A 22,931-nucleotide genomic window follows, 5' to 3' on the forward strand; every position below is an offset into this window, starting at 1 on the left:
CTAAACCTACCTTAAAAACATAAGAACAGCCCTGCTGGATCAGGCCCAAGGCGCATCTAGTCCAGCATCCTGTTTCACACAGTGGCCCACCAGATGCTCCTAGAAGCCACAGGCAGGAGTTGAGAGCATGCTCTCTCTCCTGCTGTTACTCCCCTGCAACTGGTACTCAGAGGCATCCTGCCTTTGAAGCTTAAGAACATGATATACACAATGCATAGCTTTGGGCATAAAGTTGTAACCTTGTATATTCATGAAATTTAAGTATTTAAATGCTTTAGATTTATTCAAAAAATTACAAACAATATACCCAGTATTAGAACACAGGAACATAGGAAGCTGCCATAATGAATTAGACCACTGGTCCATCTAGCTCAGTACTTTCTACACAGACTGGCAGCAGCTTGTCCATGGTTGTAGGCAGGAATCTCTCTCACCCTGTCTTGGAGATGAGGAAGGGAACTTGGAATCTTCTGCGTGCAAGCATACAGGTGCTCTTCCCGGAGTGTCCCCATCCCCTAAGGGGAATATCTTACAGTGCTCACATGTAGTCTCCCATTCAAATGCAACCAGGACAGATATTGTTTAGCAAAGGGGACAAGTCATACTTGCTACCACAAGACCAGCTCTCCCTCTGCCCCACCATTGTTAGCAACAAGCTGCTGCAAACTAAACTGCATTTGCCTATTTAAAAAATTAAGGGAAGAAAGTTGAAATTAGAAACCATCAACACTGTAGCAGACAAAATAAGCTTCTATTATCTATATTTAGCAAACAGAAGGAACATGTCAGCATTATCAAGAAAACTTTTACCAGAGTCAAAAGAAATGCACACCTCACATGCAAGGATTCCTCAGACTGCTTCCACCCTCGGTGGAGTGGAGAACCTGGTGTCCGATTCCAGTCTAACACATCACAGTGTTAAAGAATATCAGTAAATCAAGACAGAGTTAAAGTTTGAAATATTGAGCTCTTCACCATCACCACATACAGTGAGTATTATTGTAACTTAATAAGGTTAGCAAGATGCAAAGTATATCATGTTATTTGAATAATTAATATAGCATTGAATACTACCATCTCAAGTTTCTTTTTTGAATCTGAATCAACTTCTGGAAGATCAATAGCTTCCTATTATGAATTTTAATATTTATCTATATGGACTTCATAAAACTGAAGGTTTGAGTGATCTCTGCTATTTCTTAACTTTTTCTTGATTTCAAAACATGGTCTTGTGCTAGCAAACATGAATTGCTCCCCTTTGCTAAACAGGATCTACCCTGGTTTGCATTTGAATGGGAGACTGAGATATTACGCTCAGGTGATGGGGCTGCTCTGGGAAGATATTTGCATGCTTCCATGCAGAAGGTTCTAAGTTCCCTCCCTGGCATCTCCAAGATAGGGCTGGGAGAGAATCCTCCCTGTAACTTTGGAGAAGCCACTGCCAGTCTGCGGGAACAATACTGAGCCAGATGCACCTATGGTCTGACTTGGTAGAAGGCAGATTCCTATGTTCCCAAGATGGAAGATAGGAAGCAGCCAAGAGGATTTGAGAGACTCCCCCCCACCGCCTTCTTTAAATGTATGTTCTTCTTTTCAGGCCACAGGCCTTACAAAGCGGCTTACAAGTATAATCTAAAAGGAATATTAAAATACCTAATCAGAAAGATAGACCAATTTTCTTTAAGCCAGCAATAGAATAGAGACCAATGGGCTAAAAGCAGGTACAGTCATAAAGTCAATTAAAAGCTTAAAGTTTTACAGAAGAGGAGTGTCTTTACAACCTTCATAATAAAGCCGAAGAATGGCTAAGCAAATATCCTCAGGAGAGTTCCAGAGCCATGGTGCAACTAAAGAAAACGCCCTTGTTAGGCAGATGCCACATATTGGCAGGACAGAGAGCAAGGTCCACATAGGCTCATATGGGTGCAGATGGCCCTTCAGGTACCTTGGTCTCAGGCCACACAGGGCTTTATAGTTTAAGGCCAACATTAGAGTTATGCATGCCTATAAAATACAGCAGAGAGGCAGCTGGTGATTCGCTTATATTTAGGAAGTGGGGAGCAACTGTTCCTATCCAACCCAAGAACTGCGGCAACAGACACCAACAGTGAGGGGGGAAAGTGATGGAGTGGCAGTGGGGTGATGCCCATGGTGAGGGGCAGGGTCAAGTGTCCATCTGAGGCCATCACCTCATTCAAGAGTTGTTCCTGCACCAAGTATTCAAATCCATGTGGTGTGCTTACAGCCCCATTCTAAACATATCAAGAACTGATTCATATTTACAGCCAGTAGCAAAGGAGTTGTTTCCCTGCAGTGCAATCCCATACTATGGCGGAGAGTATGAATTTTATCAGTGGACGCTACTGCATGGTTTCCCCCCTGTTGTTCCGAGTGAATGAAACTGCTCTAATTTGCAAGTAACTTCCACCAAGACCAATGGAACTTGGTACTAAGAAAGAATGCTTATCATCAGGGTATTGCAGTTCAAGCATTTGATCACACTATTGGTATCAATATCTGATCTATCATGGATGGTATACAGACTAAGTGACAATATAAGTTCAGTAGTAAAAAACCTCCCATTTAAGATTAAAGTTAAGATGGGCCTACATTTTCACTCATGACCTAAAAAAAACATAGCAACTGAACGATAAGGTTCCCATCTTAACTTCCGCTACTTTTGGGGTAGCACTGTGCTTTGTAGAGATGCATCAGGCAGAAATTCATCATTCACTCATCATCTAGAAAGTGATTGGGGAAGCTGCAGCTGTTGAATGTCTGCCCGGATACATCCCTCCATAGCCCAATGTGCAGCTGAAGAATCAAGGAAATGTGTGGATGCATGGAGCCTCATTTCTAAAGCCAGCATGATATACGAGACTGTACAAAGTCTTTACAGCTTCTATGGCATGGAAACTAAGATGTGAACCTTAACTTGAGATTTCCATGTTTTTTAGAGCACGAGTGAAAAAGGAACGTTGGTCTTACCGTGAAGGGTTCTTTTTCCCTGTAGTAGGAGATCCTCATGATGGGTAGTGAACTAAGCATGCTCGAGACAGAACTGGACCATGTGACTTGTTTGTGGGTGTAGCCTCCTCCGTCCTAACCCCAGTTCCAGGGCTGTTGAGCGAGGTGGTATGTCGAGTGGAGCGAGCTCTGTGTAAGTACTCTGTAAGCTGTAGGTAAAGAAGAAAGTGGGAAGAACTCGGACGAGAGGTTAGAGAATAAGATAGACAAGTGCAAAAAACAGCCTAGGAGTCTACTCCTGAGGGGCTGCCTCCGTCCCCGATCAGGGCCATCCTCCAGTTGGCCCCGTTAACCATCTGTGTTATCTACCTCCCGAAAATACATCCGGGTGGGGCTGAGGATCTCCTACTACGGGGAAAAAGAACCCTTCACGGTAAGACCAATGTTCCTTTTTCCCCTGAGTAGGAGATCCTCATGATGGGACGTGCCCAAGCTGAAAACACTAATCCCTGGGATGGGAAGAATGTATTCGAACCCCTTGTCAAAGCACCGTGCGCTCCAAGGCTGCCTGTGCCGCTGAGTGGTCAGAACCTTATAGTGCCTAGGGGAATGGATCATCGGAAGGCCAGGTGGCTGCTGCTCTGCAGATCCCCAATAGTGGGATGGGCTGAAAAAAGGCTGCAAAGGTAGCTGTGCTTCTGGTCGATCACGCCATGAACCGAGTGTTGAGATCTGAGTAGGCCAGGTGAATGCATGATCCGATCCTGCCAGTCGAGGTGCCTTTAGAAACTCTGTTCCCCAAAGAGGAGAGATGGAAAAAGACAAGGAGGGTGTTGGACTTCTGAATGTGTCTGGTGCGATGAACGCCAAGCCCTGGGCCCATCAGGCTTGTGCTACAATCATTCCCCTGGCTGGACAGGGGAAAGGCAGAATGAAGGAAGAATGTCAACTCTGGATCTATGAAAGTGAGAATTGACATTTTGGGAGGGAGGTGGTGTTCAGGCCATGATGCACTGCATCTAGCTGGAAGGTGCAATATACCTTCTGTGCCAAGAGGGTACCTAGCTCAGAAACCCTTGAGTCAAGGTAATAGTTACCAGGAAGAGGGCCTTATAAGACAAGAGCTTCAGTGGACTGGTAGCAATGGGCTCGAAGGAGTCCTTCGTGAGAGCATTTAGGAACTCAGTTGAAGTTCCAGGCAAAGAACGCCTGACTAGAGAGGAGATAGGTGTGTCACTCCCCCAGGAATTTGTATGAGAGTGGGCGCAGGTTCGGTTGGCCCAAGTCAGTGGAAGAAAAAATGGCAAAACCAAGGCTAATGAGGAGGCTTGGTGACTCAGGGTGCTTGGTTGCAGAGGAAGGTCTAGGCCGGCCTGGATAAAGATGAGGACCTTAGGCAACCCTGTGGGGAGTGGATCTCTCTTTGTGAGATCAACCCTCTGCGGAAGGCGAGCCAAGAGGTTTGATATATTCAATTGGTTGATTGGTGTCTGAAGCCAGAATGGTGTCTTAGACCTGAAGTATCTATCTATCTATCTATCTCTATCTTTCAATACATACACATAATAGTAAGACCGATACATAAAAACATCTATTAACCGTCCTTCCAGATATGTAAATAATTAGATGGAGGAGAATAATTACAATTATCTTGATTTGTGAACAGAATAAAACTGACCAGATCCTAAAGAAAAATCAGGAGAATTAGCTTGATCTGTTCGAAGATGAATAATATGAGTCAATCTTTCCCAGATATGGTAATGTGCCACAAAGACTGGTGCCAAGAAGTCAACAACATAGTTTTATGCTTCCAACGTAGAAAATGAAAAATCCAGCCTCAGTTAACATAAAAAATATAAGATCCTTAGGTGATAATGTCAAACTAACTTCCGAAAATATATGTAATAGAGGCAACTCTGCCCAAAAGCAGAACAAGACCAGCATAAACAGAAGTATGTACCCCTATCACAACAGCCATTCCAACATAATGGGGACCGACTGATTGACGTGGGCTGCTCTAGAAGGGATCAAATACCACCTGAGAGAGAGCTTAACAAAATACTCTCTAATTCAGGAAGAGGTAGAAAACACCAGCTTCCATTTTGGTATTCCTTTCCACAGTAAGTTGCTAATAGTTTGCTGTAGGTCATTTTCCCAAGCCAACTTAAGGCCAGTTAATGGATCAGATGACTGGCTTATTAAAATCTCCTATAATCTAGAAATCAGGCCCTTAGAGTCTTCTGAAGCCTTTAACATTAATTCCACAAACATAGTCAAACTCATATTAGCTTGCTTAACTATATCAGGATGTAAAATAGAGGAGTGAAACTGAAGAAAATTTAACCAAGAGCAATGCTTATTCATAAACTTCTCCCAAAATGGTTCTAATCAATTGGCGTATCGAAATAATAAAAATCCTTTAATTTATTGTGTGACACCTCCCAGACATCAAGTAATCGGGAGGGAGAGACAAAAGTTGGAAATTTGGGATGACTACAAATGGTTAACAAGGGGAAATATGGGAGGGCAAAAATTTTATGCCAAATCCCCCAGATCTTAAAGGTGGTACTTAAGGTGGATCTGTAACAGATTTAGAACTCTTAATAAATTCAAATATCAATAACTGGTTGATGAAATTACCAAGATGTTCCTCGGGAACCTTCATCTTCACCCAGAACTTTTCCAGGTCTACTATTAACCACAAAATATCCCTAAGATACGAGGCTTCATAGTAGGCCATTAAGTTTAGAACTCCGATACCATCCTGTTATACTTTCCTATATAATACACTATTACAAAATCTGAACCTTCTGACAGAAAAGCATCTTTGTGGCCCTTGGCCACGAAGTCCGCGCACTCAGCCTCCCGGCAGAGAGCTGTACCACTGGAATCGGTGTGAAGTAGTGTTGCCTGTAAGGGTGAAAGGGAACCGGACCAACAACGGGGGACCCATTGGGCTCTCTGTGTGGAGAAGACATAGCCTACTCTTATCCCATGTTTTGACCAAAAACTGGGTCTAAGTGGGACCAAAAGGGGTAGCTCCCACAAATGGAGTAGTAATCAAAGGAACCTTAGAATAATCGTCAGCATTTCAGGTCTTAAGCCAAGATGACCTGTATACAGCCACGCTCACTGCTATGGCTCGACTGTGTACAATCTAAGCTAGACTTAGCTCTAAGAGCAGCAGTCTTGTTCATTTAGTTAATGCCCTGGTGAAACCTTAGGCCGGTCGGGAGGGACCATCTTGAACAGTGCCTTGGTCCAGAGTCGAACGCTTGAGCAAGATAGGGTTGGTGGTGCATAACTTGAGGGACGTGGCTGAAGGCGTCTCGGACCTTCAAGAGAAGGAAGTGTCAGCGCCTGTCGTCCTGGGGCTAGAGAGGTCCCTGTCCTATGGGTGTAGGAGACCAATTGAGCCCCCGGAAGGGACAACCTTAGGCATGGCCAAAGGTTTTGAAGGGTCCCCTAGGACTGGAAATGTTGCTTGGGGAGGTCAACCATTGGTTTGGCTGAGGCAGGGCACTGCCACTCCGCGCACATCACCCTGCGAAATAGAGGGGGGAACGTAACTGTGGATGTTACCGGATCAGCTGCAGTGAAAACTTGTTAGTCCAGGGGTGAAGACGGCTCTGCAGTTTCCGACAGGGAGACTGCACTGATTGTGCGCTGCGCCTTAGACAGTAAAACCTTCCGAGTTCTGTAGGGAAAACTTGTTAGTCAATGGGCGAAGACGGCTCTGCAGTTTCCGACGGGGAGACAGTACTGATTGTGCGCTGCGCCTTAGACAGTAAAACCTTTCGAGTTCTGCTAAGGAAAAAGGTCTGGCAGAGTTAGAAATGGGCGGCATCACATCCCCCCCTGATAATTCCCCTTCCTCCTTGTCTGGCTCCAATGGCCCAGTAGGGTCCAGAGGCAGAGATTGCAAGGAGCCCCTTTTTCTGACTGATGGTCAGGTGGTAACTGGGCTGTAGGCCTCCCTGGTCTTTGGGGAAGGGGAGGGTACGAGGTGATGCCTTTCAGGCTCTTCGTAAATCACTGGTAACTGTATAGCTACCCGCGGGGATTTGAGCAGGCACCCTTCTGCTTGTTAATCAAGCATTTCCCTGCTGCACCACTTGAGGTGACTGGGGGGAAGGGAAAAGGGGAATGGTGCAAGTTGACCTGGTGTGAGACCGGAAGGCCGCCTTCTTCTTATTCTTATTCTTATTCTTACATTTATATCTTGCTCTTCCTCCAAGGAGCCCAGAGCGGTGTACTACATACTTAAATTTCTCTCACACAACAACCCTGTGAGGTAGGCCAGGCTGAGAGAGAAGTGACTGGCCCAGAGTCACCCAGCTAGAATCATGGCTGAATGGGGATTTGGACTCGGGTCTCCCCGGTCCTAGTCCAGCACTCTAACCACTACACCACACTGGCTCCACTAGGAAGCATGGGGCTTTAACAACTCCTGTTCCACCAGCGAGGGTGGGAGGAAGAGGGGAAAGAATCCCTGCGCCTTCTCTTGGTTTTGCATGGCAAAAAATCTGGGCATACACCAACCACGCTCATACAGAGGAAAAAACCTCTGAGCCATGGGCTGCTGGGTTCAGACGAGGGTGGAAACAACTTGGGAGTCACGTGTGTCCCTGTGTGTAAGGGGTGAGGCCCCTGCAGAACTGGTAAGGGCCATGCCAGGGGAGAAGCAAGCAAGGCTGTAGGTGGCTCAATGGAAAACTTTTATATCTTACAGCGCTCAGTCTCCCAGTCAAATGAAAACCATGGTGGACCCTGCTTAGCAAAGGGGAAAAATTCATGCCTGCTGCCACAAGACCACTTTCCTCCCACTGCTCCGAAAAAACTCACGCAGCCATTGAGAATCCTGGGTGAGAAAAGGTCTATACTTACAGCGGTGACTGCTGAGGCTGTGCAGGGAGCGTGTGAGCAATCCATCATGCAGCGTGGAGGGAATGCGCGGACCAACCGGTTCCCCCTCAAACGCTGAGGCCCCAATGGCCGGAGGATGAGACACCAGGATAGTGCCCACCGGGCTCTGGTCATCTCCCTCAAAGCAAAGGCGCTTGTTTGATTCAGCCTTCCACTTGGCGCCATTTGGTTGCTTTCGCTTTTGATTTCCAGCTGGCCACCTGAATCAACAGGCGCTCCCTTAAAAGTACGTTGGAAGGACTCACTCAGGCTGGCGCCTCTATTTCTTGGTGTCCACTGCACCTGGACCTCTTGGGGGTTTTAGCTAAGTGCCCCCCCAAGGTCCCTGTCCCCACTGTCTGAGCCATGGCTGCAGTCAAGGGGGAAGCTGAAGCAGTCATACTGGACTAAGGCACGGCAACAACAATAGCTGAGAGAACACGTGCTGAGAAGCCTGAGCCTCCAACGCTGAGCCTGAAAGAGTTCCTCTGACCAGGACCCCGCCAAACAAATGCAAATACTTTAGTAAGTAGCCAATCAAGCCGAATGCAAGCTAAAAGGATTAACTTGAGTAGGAAATCTTATCTGATTGTTTGTTTGTTTGTTGGCTCCAAATAGAGGCAGCTCCCTTCCCCACCCTTGCAGAGCAAAGCGGAGAGGAAGGGGGGGGGAGGGAAACCACCAGGCAGGCACAGACCGAAGAGTTATGACTCCTGTTTCCCTCAGTAGCCAGAGGCTGGTCATTAAGGAGAATAAATAAAACAAACTGAAGAAAAGGCTTAACTGCATGAGCTCTCTCCTAAAACGTCCTATCCCGAGCAAGACAGAACTGGAGGCTACGCCCACAAACAAGTCACATGGTCCAGTTCTGTCTCGAGCATGCTCAGTTCACTACCCATCATGAGGATCTCCTACTCGGGAAAATGTAAGCCCATCTCATCTTAAACCGGATATTTTTTTATTACTGAATTTGCAAAGATTTGAAAAGTAAGGTCTGGCTTGGTTAACTAGCCCATACATATACACATACTGCAGCCACAGCCACACACCCGCCACCCCACACATGCATACACAGCCAGAAAAGTGACAGGCATATTGGACAAATGGTTTTGATTTTATAAGCAATTGAATGTTCAGGACTTATAATGGTGGACTATTGAAACTACTCTGCATCTTAATATGCTGACACAACTGTGCCAGTATAATATTAGTTCACATCTTGCTGAACATCCTCACATGTATTCAGAGTCCAAAGGAAAAGGTATTCTGTACTCTCAGAACCTTGGGAACAGGGATTCCCATTTTTGGTCAAGATAATGTTTCTCCTCCTCTAATCGCTGATTAGGTGGATAAACTTTTTTCCCCAAATGGAAGATAATAAACGTGCTGCTTATTTTGATAGAACAGTGTATAAGAATATTTACTGAAGCATGCAAACATGTAGTCTATGATGAACAGTGCTGCAACCTCCATTTTAGATTCTATCTTAATTTGGTGTAAACAGACACAAATTTTTACAAGTCACACATGGAGAATTGGCATAAGAGATTTCCCCCACTCTCTCACACCTGTCAATTTTACACATTTAGCTCTGCTCATATAAAGGACCAGGAATGCCACCCAAAGTTATGCATTGTTGTGAGCTCAGAGGAAAGACAGAAGTTGATGTACTTTCTCCATACAATTCCCAAAGTGCACATACAATCCTGAATAATGAAAAGAGTATTCACTTTCTCAATGCGGGTATATTCTATTCTGAGACACCAAAATTATATGAATCCATTCCTGTATTTTCATTATCCATAAGACTTTTGTTCACCTCTGCAGTTAAGCAAAGACCCAAGTTAAGGGGCTTTGGTCTCCAATACGCTCCCATCTTTCTAGGATCAATCAAATGCAAGTCTAAAAAACCAATTAAGCCCAATTTCCCAGCACACAACTGATTTTTTTTTTAAAAAACAGACCATGAGAACCAGGTTAGAGTTTGAGGAAGCTTACTGATATATTAAATTACAATGATAAACCAATGATTATTAATGGGGTTATGAATTAATATGAAAGTTCTTTTACAAGTTACAAAAATTAGAAACTTAATCCAAAGAAAAGATCTAGGGTATCAAACCACTATGCTTAATAATACAGGAGTTGAACTTCATGATCAAGTAAGAGAGTGCCATTTTAGAATTTCAAAGATAAAACCAGACATTATTTTACTTAGCCAGACTGAGACAGGTATGTCTTTGGGGCAGGGGGGGAGGGGACAGGCAAGATTGAGTAGATAACCAGGGGAATCACACTTCAGAGTGGCTCCCTAACCATGACAAACCCCACTTTACTGGTAACGCCACAAATATTCCTGGAAATCTCCTAAGGTATGAGAGATCAGCCGGCTTACAATATTGAAAGGTATCACTTAATTGTTGTTACTAGTCACACTCGCAATGCCATTTTTTGGGATGCTTCAGTGTTCCTCTAAAACCTAGCCTTTGAGCCATTTTTCTTCCCTTTGCCTGCTTGGAAGAAAAACGCTGGCTGCATTCCAGACTCTGAAGTCCATTTGCAAAACACTGCAACAGGCCAGAGGGAATGCCCCTCACTGATAGAAAGCACTGAACATAGGCAGAGGGATTCAGGGCGGGTCCTAACTAAAGCTGAAAGGAGACAAAAGAGGGAAATGCAAACTCTTCCTCCCATGAAGTTTCAAGGCTAAATCAATCTTCTTACCTTGCCCTTATCAGAAGAGGGAGCAAATGCCAGAATGCATGATGTGTCCCATCCCAAATCTATTCAGGTTACTGCTCAAGGTAATCTCTCTTTGCTGAAACTATGTCTAAAGGAGCATACAGGGGAGCCACTCAGACATAACCTGATCAGTAACCAATATTCACACCTTATTTGGAGCAAGTCTCCCAACATCAGGAATTCCTTAAGCAAGGCCTGTAATCCCTCAGTCACACCTGAGGGAATGTTTGTGCCTATAAAAAACCCCTCAAACATGGCACCTGGCTTGCTCGTGCCCTCAATGAGTGCCAACGCTTTTGCCACACTCACAAGACACTACGTACCATGTTGCCTGAGTGCACCTCATGAGCTTGCTTCACACTTCAGCACCCCGGAGAAGGATTCTCTCAGCTAGATTCAAGTAGCTATGACCAATGCTTTCCCTCTTTCTTTCACCCTCAAGCATCTTCCCCTTTCCAGAACTGCAACTTGGTAAATGTGCTTCAAGAATAACCCACCTCTTCTTCAATTCCTGTACCCCTATTATCCCTCAATAGAACTCTTTACTTTCAAGAACACATCCTCATTCTTTTTTATCCTCTCTGATACGTCCATCCTGCAGCCACAATCCTGCAGGACTTTTGAGTATTCTCTTGCTGTTGATTGGTCTGCACCCATTTGATGCGCATTTGATGACACCTTTTTTAAAGTCTCTAAAGAGACCTTTCACCCAAGCTTTTAAATTGGACTGTGGTTTTTAAGTCTTCATTTTTAATCTGTTTCATGTTGCTGTAAACTGCCCAGAGACAGAAGCTTGAAGCAGTCTACAAATTTGAAAAGTAAAAATTAAAAAATTACACCCACTTTGAAAAAAGTACTATACCCACAGACTATACTACCCGACATGATGAAGAAGAAATAGACGTGGTAACGGTGAAAATAAGGTGCTCCTCATCCAACAATGCTGTTACAACTCTGACTATTATGGTGCGCCCCCAAAATGCCACTGCCTCTGTGAGAACTCAGCCAAATGAAGTCATCTTAAAGCGCTGCGCCCTTATCCACCAGCAATATAACTATGCCATGCCTTCTCCCTATATGGAAAGTGAAGATGCACCACACCAGAAAAAGCTAAAAAATGAAGCACCCCTTCCAGTGAAGCCCATGACTCAGCCAAAGGCCCAAGAGCTCAAGTCCTCGAAACTCTGACTCAGAAGACAGTGAGCGTCGATGGAACCACAACATTTTGGAGCGCCAGCAGCGTAATGATCTGAGGTCACGTTTCCTTACATTAAGGGACCATGTGCCAGAACTGGTTAAAAACGAAAAGACAGCAAAAGTTGTCATCTTGAAAAAAGCCACTGAATATGTTCATTCCCTACAGGCTGAGGAGCAGAAGTTATTGCTAGAAAATGAAAAATTGCAAGTCAGGCAACAGCAGTTGATAAAAAATTAGAACACCTACAGACTTGCTAATTTGTTAAAACTTTTTTTCTTGCTTTCATTTTTTTAATTGTCTGATCTGGACAGCCACTGCCACTTTGCACGTTTTTGATTTCTTAAAGAGAGTTGTGTTTTTTGACGTTAAGAACGTTGGTTTTCCTTTCAATCCAGTCTGTGAAGTACGTGACAGAACTCTTTTATCTGGGTGGAGAGTAGATGGATGTCCTTGTACAGAGTTTATCAGACTGCCAAACCGTGATGGAATGCCTTTGTATTTCCTCTTAGAACTGCATATGTTTTTTCAATGTTGTGAGCGTTGGACCTGCTTATGACATACAGTTGAGTCTGGAAACATTCATTCCTTTTTAATGGTGCTTATGAGAGCCAGTGTGGTGTAGTGGTTAGAGTGCTGGACTAGGACTAGGGAGACCTGAGTTCAAATTCCCATTCAGCCATGATACTTGCTGGGTGACTCTGGGCTAGTCACTTCTCTCTCAGCCTAACCTACTTCACAGGGTTGTTGTGAGGAGAAACCTAAGTACCAGGAGTCCAGAAACCGCTCTGGACTCCTTGGAGGAAGAGCGGGATATAAATGTAAACAATTATTATTATTACTAGTGTTTTTTAGCCCGTTACAATAACGGGCGCTAGCGTTTCCCCGCCCCCCCTTACCTCCCGTTCCCTCCGTCTCTGGCCAGCACCAGAGTTCTGCCTGGGAGTTCCCGCCGCCGCCGCCCGCCCACCCGCCCGCCCACCCAGCTGCCCGAGTCCTCCTCAACCCCGGCCCGCGTCAGTCGGGTGATCAAAGACCATATTCTGAGAAGGAGAGAGGAGCTCGCAAACAGAGCTCCTCTCTCTGCAAAGCCTCTGGCCGAACTGGCGCTTTGGGCGCAAAGGACGCCTGTTGTGTCCTTTGCATCCATAGTGCCAGTTCGGGCAGAGGCTTTGCACAGAGAGGAGCTCTGTTTGCAAGCTCCTCTCTCCTTCTCAGAATATGGTCTTTGATCGCCCGACTGACGTGGGCCTAACGGGGTGAGGAGGACTCGGGCAGCTGGGAGGGTGGGAGGCGGCGACAGCAATTGTTTGGGCCGATTTGGCCCTTAATCATGTGGGGTGGGGGGGGCGGGTGAGGAGGACTCGGCCAGCTGGGAGAGCAGGCAGGTGGGCGGCGGCAATTGTTTGGGCCAATTTGGCCAACATGGCCGCCCGTGTCTGGGCGGCCGTATCTTTCTCGGCGGTTCTGGGCATGTGCTCCGCGCATGCCCAGAACTGCTAGAAAGACACGGGCGGCACGGGATCACACTTAAGGGTTTTATTATAGAGGATTAGGACCTCTTAACATTGTCTTGAACTTGTGTTTGATTTAAGACCATATATGGAACCAGTCTTGATGTGTCAACTATAGATTCTGATAGTTACCATATCAGATACAGGTTTGTCACCTGTATTACTGAAGATTGTGCACAAATTAAGTTTCTGGCCACTGGGAAATTTTCAAGTTATTTTATCATCATCACTATATTGCTCTCCATCTTCCATATTTTTGGCCTATTTCTACTGAAAGTCCTAATTGTTGACATCAACATTTCCAAACCCTTAAAATGGCAAACAGCTTGCCCAAGTCATACCAAGGAATGACAGCTGTACAAAGCTTGCTTGAATACTCCATATTGGGGAGGTGAGAAGAGGTATATAAATATTCGTAGTAGGTGCACAACTAGGTTCTGACATGCCACATTCATATTTTATTTATAATGTTTTTCAGGCAAACCTCCCAAAGCGGTTTACAAAAAACTTGAATAAAGAACATAGGACAGGACTTGATAAATCCAGCCATGTTTCTGTTCTAAGTAGATTACTTTGTAAAGGAGATATAGAGAAGCTCATTTATCCTTCACAATGTCCATAAGAGTCCAGCAATTGTGTCAAGTGTCCATGTCTGGATCCTAAATTGTAGAGCTGGATCCTAGATCCAATGAAAATCTGTTAAGGCCCCATGTAAGAGGAATGAGGGAAGAAAACATCAGCGCAAGGGCACATGGACACGTTCATGTGAAGGCTCCATATTATGGCTAATTGTGATGCTGCATACAGCTTTGGAAATCCTGCAAGTTAACAACAATATTCCAGACTACTGACACAGATGACTTATCAGATCAAAGCAACAGCAGCAGGTAATTATAGGGCTTGCTCAATGTTATGAATGACTTGGACTGGCAAAGAACATTTAGTTTTTTTAAAAGGCCTAATCCTATACATACCTACTCAGAAGTAAGCCATACCAAGTATTATCAAAGTAAATAGAAATTTCAATAGAAACATATGAGGCCCTTCTCTTAGCTGTGCTTGAAGGCCATTTCAGAAAGATCCCACTCGCAGAGCGACAATGCCCCTGCGGCTCTGGGCAGACTGAAACAACTGAGCATGTCCTACTTCACTGTTTGTATTACAGAGTCATTCGCTCTTCCTTTATCCACCCATTGCTATGCAAGTACCCAGGACAGTTGAGCCGTATCTATGTCTTTAAGCTGCTTTCTGACTCTAAGCCCACTACTGCCTACAGCATTGCCAGGTTCTGTGTAGGGGTATGCACGGAACCGCGGAGCTGCGGCCCGGCACTGGGGTGGGGGATTCCATTAAGGGCGGGGGAGGTTTTACTTACCCCTCCCGCGCTTTCCCCACTCCGGCCCCGTATTTCCTTTACAAATCGGGCAGCAGGATACTTCCCTGCCACCCCTTTCCAGGCTTGGCTGCAAAAGGCTGTAAGAAGGTATCCTGCCGCCTGATTTTGAACGGAAGAAGGAGCCAGCGGGGAAAGGGGCGGCAGGGAGGTATCCTGTTGCCCGATTTGTAAAGGAAATACGGGGCCGGAGTGGGGAAAGCGCGGGAGAGGTAAGTAAACCCTCCCCCACCCTTAATGGAACCCACCCCCACCCCAATCGTTTCAAACCGGACCGCCCCCTGTCCGGACCAGTTCGGAGGCCTGTAGAATGGCCTCCGAACCAGTCCGGGCACATCACTAGTTCTGTGTGGCAGTGTCCAAAATCTGTCAGACACTGGTAAGCAGTAAGTCCAAGTAGCCCTAGTCTGACCTCCTGATGGTTCGAGTGCTATAATGCGTTCATCCAACACAGCACACCATCTGAAAGACTTATGCTCCTCCACCTTTTTGCGCTATAGCTTTGCACTTTTGATAGTTATATAGTCTTACTGTATCTGTCACCTAGGCTTTTATGCAATTATGCCTTTTTGTGCCTTGTATCCCTTTTTATGCCTTTTATACCTTTATGTCTTGTATACCTTATGTCCTTTTATGCATTTAAATGCTTTTTAATGTTTCCTTAGGCCTTTTAACATCTCGTTACGCATTATACTTTGTACTGTGTAATCACCCCCTACATTTTATGCTGGTCTATGACTGTAATAAAGATGATTGAGACATATGAGAGAGCAAAAGAACACACACTCTTAAGCAGATGGTTCACCTTCTCAGTCTAGAGCAGGGGTGGGGAATCTTGACCCTCCAGCTGTTTTTGAACTACAACTCCCATCATCCCCAGCAGAGTTGTAGTTCAAAAACAGCTGGAGGGTCAAGATTCCCCACCCCTGGTCTAGAGCAAGCTTGCACAACATAAGGCCCGGGAGCCGGATCTGTACCGCAGGGATTCTTTTACTGGCCCCAAGGTAGAAATATCCTGCAGCAACACAGGAACTGAAAACTGCCTTACAGTGCCATCCTATGCATATTTACTCAGAAATATGCCCCATGGTGTACCCACTGAGGATTAGTCCAATGTAAACATGCCTAAGATTGCAGCCTGAAAGCAACGACAATTTAGGGAGAGGAGAGGGCTTAACATTTGGGGCTGGCATGCACTCCAGGGGCCCCACTGACTAAGCAAGAACAGGACCTACTTTCTGGCCACTATCTTTAGTTAGAACTATGGGTCACTTGACAGGGGAATAGATCCACAATTAACTAACCATATTTTTAATTTTAATGTAGTCATGTGCTAAAAATCGACTTCGGCCCTTGCATGTCAAGTTGTGGTTAGTTCTGACCCACTAGGGCATTTGAGTTCTGCAGCCCTGGCCTAGAGTATCCTTATACTACTGGTGAACTCTGCACAAAGAACCAGAACCTTTCTGGCCAGTTTATTTTAACATTTCTAATCCACTCCAAAAACGAGTTATAGTATATCAATTGTTGAATTTACTGTATTTACCTGAATCCAAAACTAGGTTTTTTCCAAATCCTTTGATGTTAAATATTTGGGGGTCATCTTAAATTCAGAGTCCTCATTCTTTTAGGTAAATATAGGAATAACCTCTTGTGAAGAAATCACTCCTTCCCATTATGTTTTGTGGTTTGTTTACTTTGTTATGTGTCCCCTCCAGGCTCTGCTGGGATTAAGAGTTAGCAACCTCTAACACCAGAGTCTGACATAAAAAGTCGTGTGCTGCAGAGTAGTGGAGGGAAAATTACAAAATGATGTGATTGGTTGTCTCCAGGAAGAGACAGAAGGTTCTGGCTGCATGAGGGAAGGAACTCCCTGATTAGTTGAGGTATCCATTTGGAACTGGATAAAAGGGAGGGTTAAGCAGCCAAGCAAGGGAGGGCTGTGGGAGAAGAGTTGTGTGTATTACCAGCAGCCTTAGGGCAGCTTCTGGAAGGAAATGGTGTCTGTGTTTGTGGGGATGCCATTTTGAGTTTGCATGGTGTTGCAGACCACTCAAGATGGCATCCCCACATGACCAGATACCATTTCCTTCCTAAAGGCTGCTGGGAACAGAGAACTGTTGCAGCTGGAGCAGCATGCCTTTTTCAAATAGACAGCTCAGGTGCTTAATACAAACAGTGCCGGGCTGGGGTGGTGGATGAGCAGGTGAAACCTGCCTTCCTCCAGTTAAAGTGGCCAGCTCGCCTCCGCCAAAACGATTCAACTGGGGCAGCTCAAAGCGTTTCGGCGCCTCAAAAAAGAGGCAATTCCCTACTTAACATAGGTTCCCTTCTGGGGTAAGTTGATTTATTACTCTCAACCTGTGATCCCAGCCCAGAACTCTACACTGTAGGGGTATAGCACATTCTTATATTATGGGGTGCTTGTCCACCCCCCTCTTATTTTAACAGTATTTTTTGGACACAATGTTATAAACTTTGAAATCAGAGTGTCTACTCAAAAATTAATGTTCTAAGTGTGGAGCTAAATTTTTCCTAAAAGTCCTCCAAGCTTTATTATTTATTTGATTATATGTATATTTATTGGAATTTTTATAGCACCTAAATTTTATACCGCCTACCTAGATGGCATCTGGGCACCGCTAGTTACTTGGAAGACACCTCTGTGACCACTTTGTTAGGCATTTTTCAGATAAACTGGTTGGTTTCTACTACAACATGGACTCTATATTAGCAGATCCATATGAGATACTGGTAGCATCTGCTTGCTCAGTAGTAATTTGGGATTCTTTTCAGCTTGTTCAACCTCAGAATGTGGACAGAATCCTTGGGTGAAAGAGTATCTGCCTGCACCCTCAAGCCTTGCCCATCGTGGCTGATTAGGACGGCTAGGAGGGACTGGCCAAATGGGCAGGAATGAAAATTAATGCCTCACTTGTAAGAGGTATTCCATTGAACCTCAAATTGGCAGTGGTCCCCATATGCTGAAGCCTTGCCTAACACTAGAATATCTGGATAACTATCAGCCAGTCTCCAACTTGCCATTTTGGGGGCAAGATGTTCCAGCATGTAGTGGTGATCCAACTACAGGGATTCCTAGATGAACCCTAGACCCTCTCCAATCTGGTTTCCAGTCCAGCTTTTGGACTGAAACAGACTTGGTAACTCTAGAGGGTGACCTATGTTGAGAATTAGATGGGGGAGTGCATCTATGTTAGTTCTACTACACCTCTCAGAAGCTTTCAGTACCATTGGCCATAGTATCATTTTTTTAAAACATTTTTTTTATTTTTACATTTTATATCCCGCTCTTCCTCCAAGGAGCCCAGAGCAGTGTACTACATACTTGAGTTTCTCCTCACAACAACCCTGTGAAGTAGGTTAGGCTGAGAGAGGTGACTGGCCCAGAGTCACCCAGCTAGTATCATGGCTGAATGGGGATTTGAACTCGGGTCTCCCCGGTCCTAGTCCAGCACTCTAACCACTACACCACGCTGGCTCCCTGGGCCTGGTGGTGATAAATATGGGGGAAGGGTTCTACAATGGCCCCACTCATTCTTGCAGGGCAGGCTTCAGAAGGTGGTGCTGGGGGATCCATATTCAACACTCAGACCATTGGTTTGTAGCATCTTACAGGAATCTATTCTGTTTCCATGTTTAACATCTACATGAAACCACTGGAGGCAGTTTTCTGGGGCTTTCACATCAGCATCCTGATAATATGGAGAGGAAGTGGATGCTCTGAACTGGTGCCTGGAGGAGGGAGGTGAAGAGTTGAATGAGAGGTTAAAAGCTGAAATCAAATCTAGGCAAGACAGAAACTCTCCTGTGACAACTGCAGACTCATAGATGGACTGGGCAAAGAGGCACCTTTTACCGTGGTGATTCTCTTTATTTAGCAGGGGGAGAGTAACTGGCCCTATCCACCCCCAGCACAGTACTTCCAGTGACTGTTGCTGGTGTGTGTCTTATGTTTCTTTTTAGAATGTGAGCCCTTTGGGGACAGGGAGCCATCTTATTTGTTTATCTCTCTTTGTAAACCGCCCTGAGCAATTTTTGGAAGGGCGGTATAGAAATCAAATAATAATAATAATAATAATAATAATAATAATAATAATTATTATTATTATTATTATTATATAAACCCATTCTTGATGGGTCTGCACTGCCCTTGATGGATCAGTTCAAAGCTTGGGAGATTTCTCAGATCTAGCACTCCATCGGGATGCTCAAATGTCAGTGGTGGCCCAGGGGGCTTTTGTCCTCCTTCAGTCATACCTGGCTGTGGTTATCCAGGCCCTTATTACCACTAGACCTCATCACCACAATGTACACTATACAAGGCTGTTCTGTTCCAACTGCATCATTCGCCAGTTTGCTTCCAAAGTGCTGGCAATTAACTTTAAAACTCTAAATGGTTTAGTGCCAGGATACCTGAAGGACTGCCTTTCTACACATGGATCTGCCATTATAAGATTTAGGGAGGCTCTCCTGCATGTGCCACCTTTGGAAAGGAAGGAAAGACTGTGCTGTCGAATCAGTGGTGACCAGGAGTGATTTTCTTGGCACAATACAGGAGTGGTTTACCATTACCTTCCTCCACGCAGTATGAGATTATGCCTTTCGGGACCTTCCTATATCGCTGCTGCCTGATATAGGAGTTTCCCATTGGCAGGTTGCTTCCCCGCTGTGCCATTAGGTGGCTATGTGCCACTTTTAGGTGATGTTTAATGGTGGCCACACAAAAGAGGTAGTAATCTGTGGCAGCCCCAGTCTTTTGGAATTCTCTCCCTTGAAATTAGATCTATCACTTACTTTTGGATGCTAACAAAATCTTGGCCTTTTATGTCAGCTTTCCTGCATCTTGCCGAGGTCTAATGTATTGCAGATATGTTTTTATTGGCAGTGCTGGCGGGTTTGTTTTTTTTAATCATTTTTATTGTATGATCTGTAGTATGGTTTTTAACTTTTTCTGTTGAGAGCCACTTTGAAACTTGAAGGGAAAGTAGGATATATTTTTTAAAATAAAAGTTCCTTTAAGGTCTACAAGTAGTTTCCCCAAATAAAGCTGTTCTAAGTGAGATAAAGTTCTTCAACTTCACATCATGGTAACATTTTTTATTCTCCTAGAGCAAAGCTTCTAAGAGATGCCAAGCAAAAATCTAATATAATTGAAAGAAAACTCAGTCAGCACTCCAAGAGTATTGAAAAGGTTTCATATACCTTTTCTAAAAACTAGTTAAGAATATTGGTGCGTCTCTCTCTCTCAGAACTGCTACAACTGTGGTGCCGTGACCGAGGAAGCTCTGCTTGAGATCACAATTTTGATGTCCCTAAAATGAAGAGTAGAGTACCATAACAAATGGACAATGGCCCCACAACAAGAATGCTGAAGTAAGTCCAATCACTGCAGAACCAGGTGCTCCCTGTTGCAGCCTTAGACAATGGATTTCACATTGGCCTCACCAGCAATGGGAAAGAAATCCATCCCTCATTTCAGCAGGCATCTGGCACAACTCTTCATTTCAGTGGCCCTCATTTATTCAGCCAATGCACCTTGAAAGCATTATTGTATATTAATACAAGTTATGCAACAACAATTTCTAACAAAGGCTTGTGGCTAAGCATTTACACAGTTTGACAACTAATTTCAGAATTCAAATCCAGAAGATTTGGCTAAAGATCCTATCATTCACAGCAGATTGATAAAATCGTCTTGAAATATCTTTATTCCACCAAACCACTCAGAGTTACACTAGAGATTATACTCCGTGTTTTTGAAAATTACTAACTTCATTGATAATGGAATTTTACAAAAAACCACAAGACAGTATTTAAACATCAAGATGCATGGAGATTAGCATAGTCTGGAATTATAACATTAGACAACAGATAAGAGCTAGGTAAAGTGTACAAGAGCAAAACAGCTCTTTTTAACAATCACACCCATCCACAAAAAACAGAGAACAAAACCTCTTATCTTTTAAAAAGGTAACATGCAGATTCTTCTGCTGTAAAGTGACCTTGAACATAGTTGCAGAAAAACCTGTCTGCTAAGGATCTGCATGTACAGTATGCAACTCAAAAATGTTTCATCAAGTTTTTGTGGAAAACTGAAGTGGTGCCAATGGTTGACCATGAACGTGGGGGTGAAAGCCCCCATATGGACTGCAAGCTCTATTCTCACTAACCAACACGGGAGTGTAGAGCATCAGACCTGTATACTCTCTAAAATACAAAAAACCCAGGCACAATTTTTAATTGTATGCACATATTTCAACCATAATAGTGTCACTAAGAGGACAAGTTATTTTACACCATCACAATACAAAAGCTAAACCTTTACTCCAGTTGTTTCTCATAGCAAACAGCTTTTAAGATGATGTCACAAGACTGGGAAGGGTGGATTATCAAGGAAAAAATGTATAGTTCTGCCACCCTGTTCCAAGCAAACACACTGTCTGATACCAGGTAATGAGGCATATCCCAAAATAAAAGAAATGGCCCTGAGCATTCTGCTAATGCATGCAATACCTATTTAATCATCACCATTTTGGTGCATCAACCTCCCTTCCCCCACATCTAGGAAGATAGACACACACACACATTCCAGTCAAGCTTCTCAGCAGAGGTCACCCACTCACCACCCCCTCCCCGCCAGAAGGCCTTACTTTTAGTTCATAATGTATCCAACAAATCAAAAGGAGAAAGCTTCAGAACAAGGATCCTTACCCATGGTATTCTATCACACATACATACACACCAAGGAGAGTGAATTGCCTTTTCTGCCTTTGGGGTTGGGTAAAGGGAAAGTAAGAGGTAGAAAGGCACAAGTAGGAGGAAAGACTAAAAAAAACCAGACAAAATAAGCTTGCTGGAGAAAAAGGAAGAGCGTCAGCCATGTTTTGCTTGTGTGTGTTGTGTGGGTCCAGTATTTACAAACCTGCAGCTGCAGCAGCTCTTGGAGTCTGTGGAGGAAAGGAAGGGAGGGGAGAAAGAGGGGAGGGAAGGGGGAGCTACAAGGAAGGGAGAAAAGCAGAGACACAGAAAAAGAAGGGAGGAGAGACAGGCAGCAACAGCAGACAAAGGAACCTAGCAAAGCCCCTCTTTCTTACATACACACACAGCTGCTGTGCTGTGAGGCACTGTGGTGTGGCGTTTTTCTTCGCTCCACCATTCGGCCACACAGTAAAGGGGGCGAGGCAAATTCTCACGCACTTCTCTTGAGCAACAAGAGATTCCCTCGCACATACACACATCTCTACAACGCATCCTTCCTTCATTCCCAAGCGGCACTGAGGGAGACTCCCCAGGCCCATTCCGAGTACCCGGGGATAAGGTGCGGGGGGAGGACTGGGCATCTGGGCACCCCTGCGGGGGCCCCAGCTACACACAATAGTAGAGAGGAACCAGAACACTCAGGCCAACAACTGGGGGGGAGGAGGAGAGAGAAGGAGAGCAGCGCCCGGCACCTCCCCCTCGTCCCCTCCTCCCAGAGGAGGAGCAATTAGAACATCGTGGGGAAACCGGGGGGGTGGGGGAGCGAGTCGACTCCCGCTCCCCCACCAGGTTACTGAGGGCTCCCCTCTGGCCTCGCTCCCTCTTTCTTTCTGGCAACAGCTTCCGGGGGGGGGGAGAAAAAGAGGTGGGGGGAGGAGCAGCGCGGGGCCTTCGCGAATGAATAATAAATAACGCCAGCCCGAAGGGAGGGGAGCGGCGGCTGCGGCGACTCCCTCACAGCGACTCCCTCCGGTCGTGGCCGGTACTGACTGGCCGGGCCAAGGGCGGCGCGGCGGCTCCAGCTCCCCCCTCCCTTTCTCCCGCTCCCTCCGCCGGCTCCGCGCCGCTTCCCTTCCTCCCCGCTCGCGCCCTCTCACCTGCTGCCCGAACCTCCTCCTTTTTCGCCTCCGCCGCCTCCGCCTCCACCCGGGCGGGCGTGAGGTGCCCGGCGGGGGGGTGGCGTCGGCGGGGGTGCGGCGTCGGCGGGGGTGCCAGTGCTGCAGAGGCTTCGCCACCCCCGCTTGCCCAGACAGGCCGCTCAGCTCCTCGGCGGCGGTTGCTGCGGCTCCCCTTGTCTCGCTTGGCCCCCTCCTTCGCCGCCGCCGCCGCTGCTTAGCCCTCCTCTCCCTTGCCACATTGGGATCCTCCTCTCTGCCTGCGCTGGTGCCGTTGCCAGGAGAGAGGCCTCCTCACCTTCCTGCCAAATAGTGAGCCG

The 22,931-nt window shown here is 45.6% G+C and overlaps 1 protein-coding gene and 1 pseudogene across 3 annotated transcripts in view; one reads left to right on the forward strand and one right to left on the reverse strand.

The window, feature by feature from the left end:
• The window catches only part of SPIN1 (spindlin 1), a 74,426-nt gene extending 51,495 nt beyond the window's left edge, over positions 1-22,931 (reverse strand). Inside the window, exon 1 of one of the 3 annotated variants that reach the window (XM_053289711.1) lies at positions 22,910-22,931. The gene's annotated coding sequence lies outside the window, so the exon portion shown is untranslated. The other 2 variants (XM_053289710.1, XM_053289714.1) reach the window with 2 other exon arrangements.
• On the forward strand, positions 11,455-12,060 carry LOC128343642 (N-myc proto-oncogene protein-like; annotated as a pseudogene).

The sequence above is a fragment of the Hemicordylus capensis genome, chromosome 2 (assembly GCF_027244095.1).
Source record: "Hemicordylus capensis ecotype Gifberg chromosome 2, rHemCap1.1.pri, whole genome shotgun sequence".
Taxonomy (NCBI): domain Eukaryota; kingdom Metazoa; phylum Chordata; class Lepidosauria; order Squamata; family Cordylidae; genus Hemicordylus; species Hemicordylus capensis.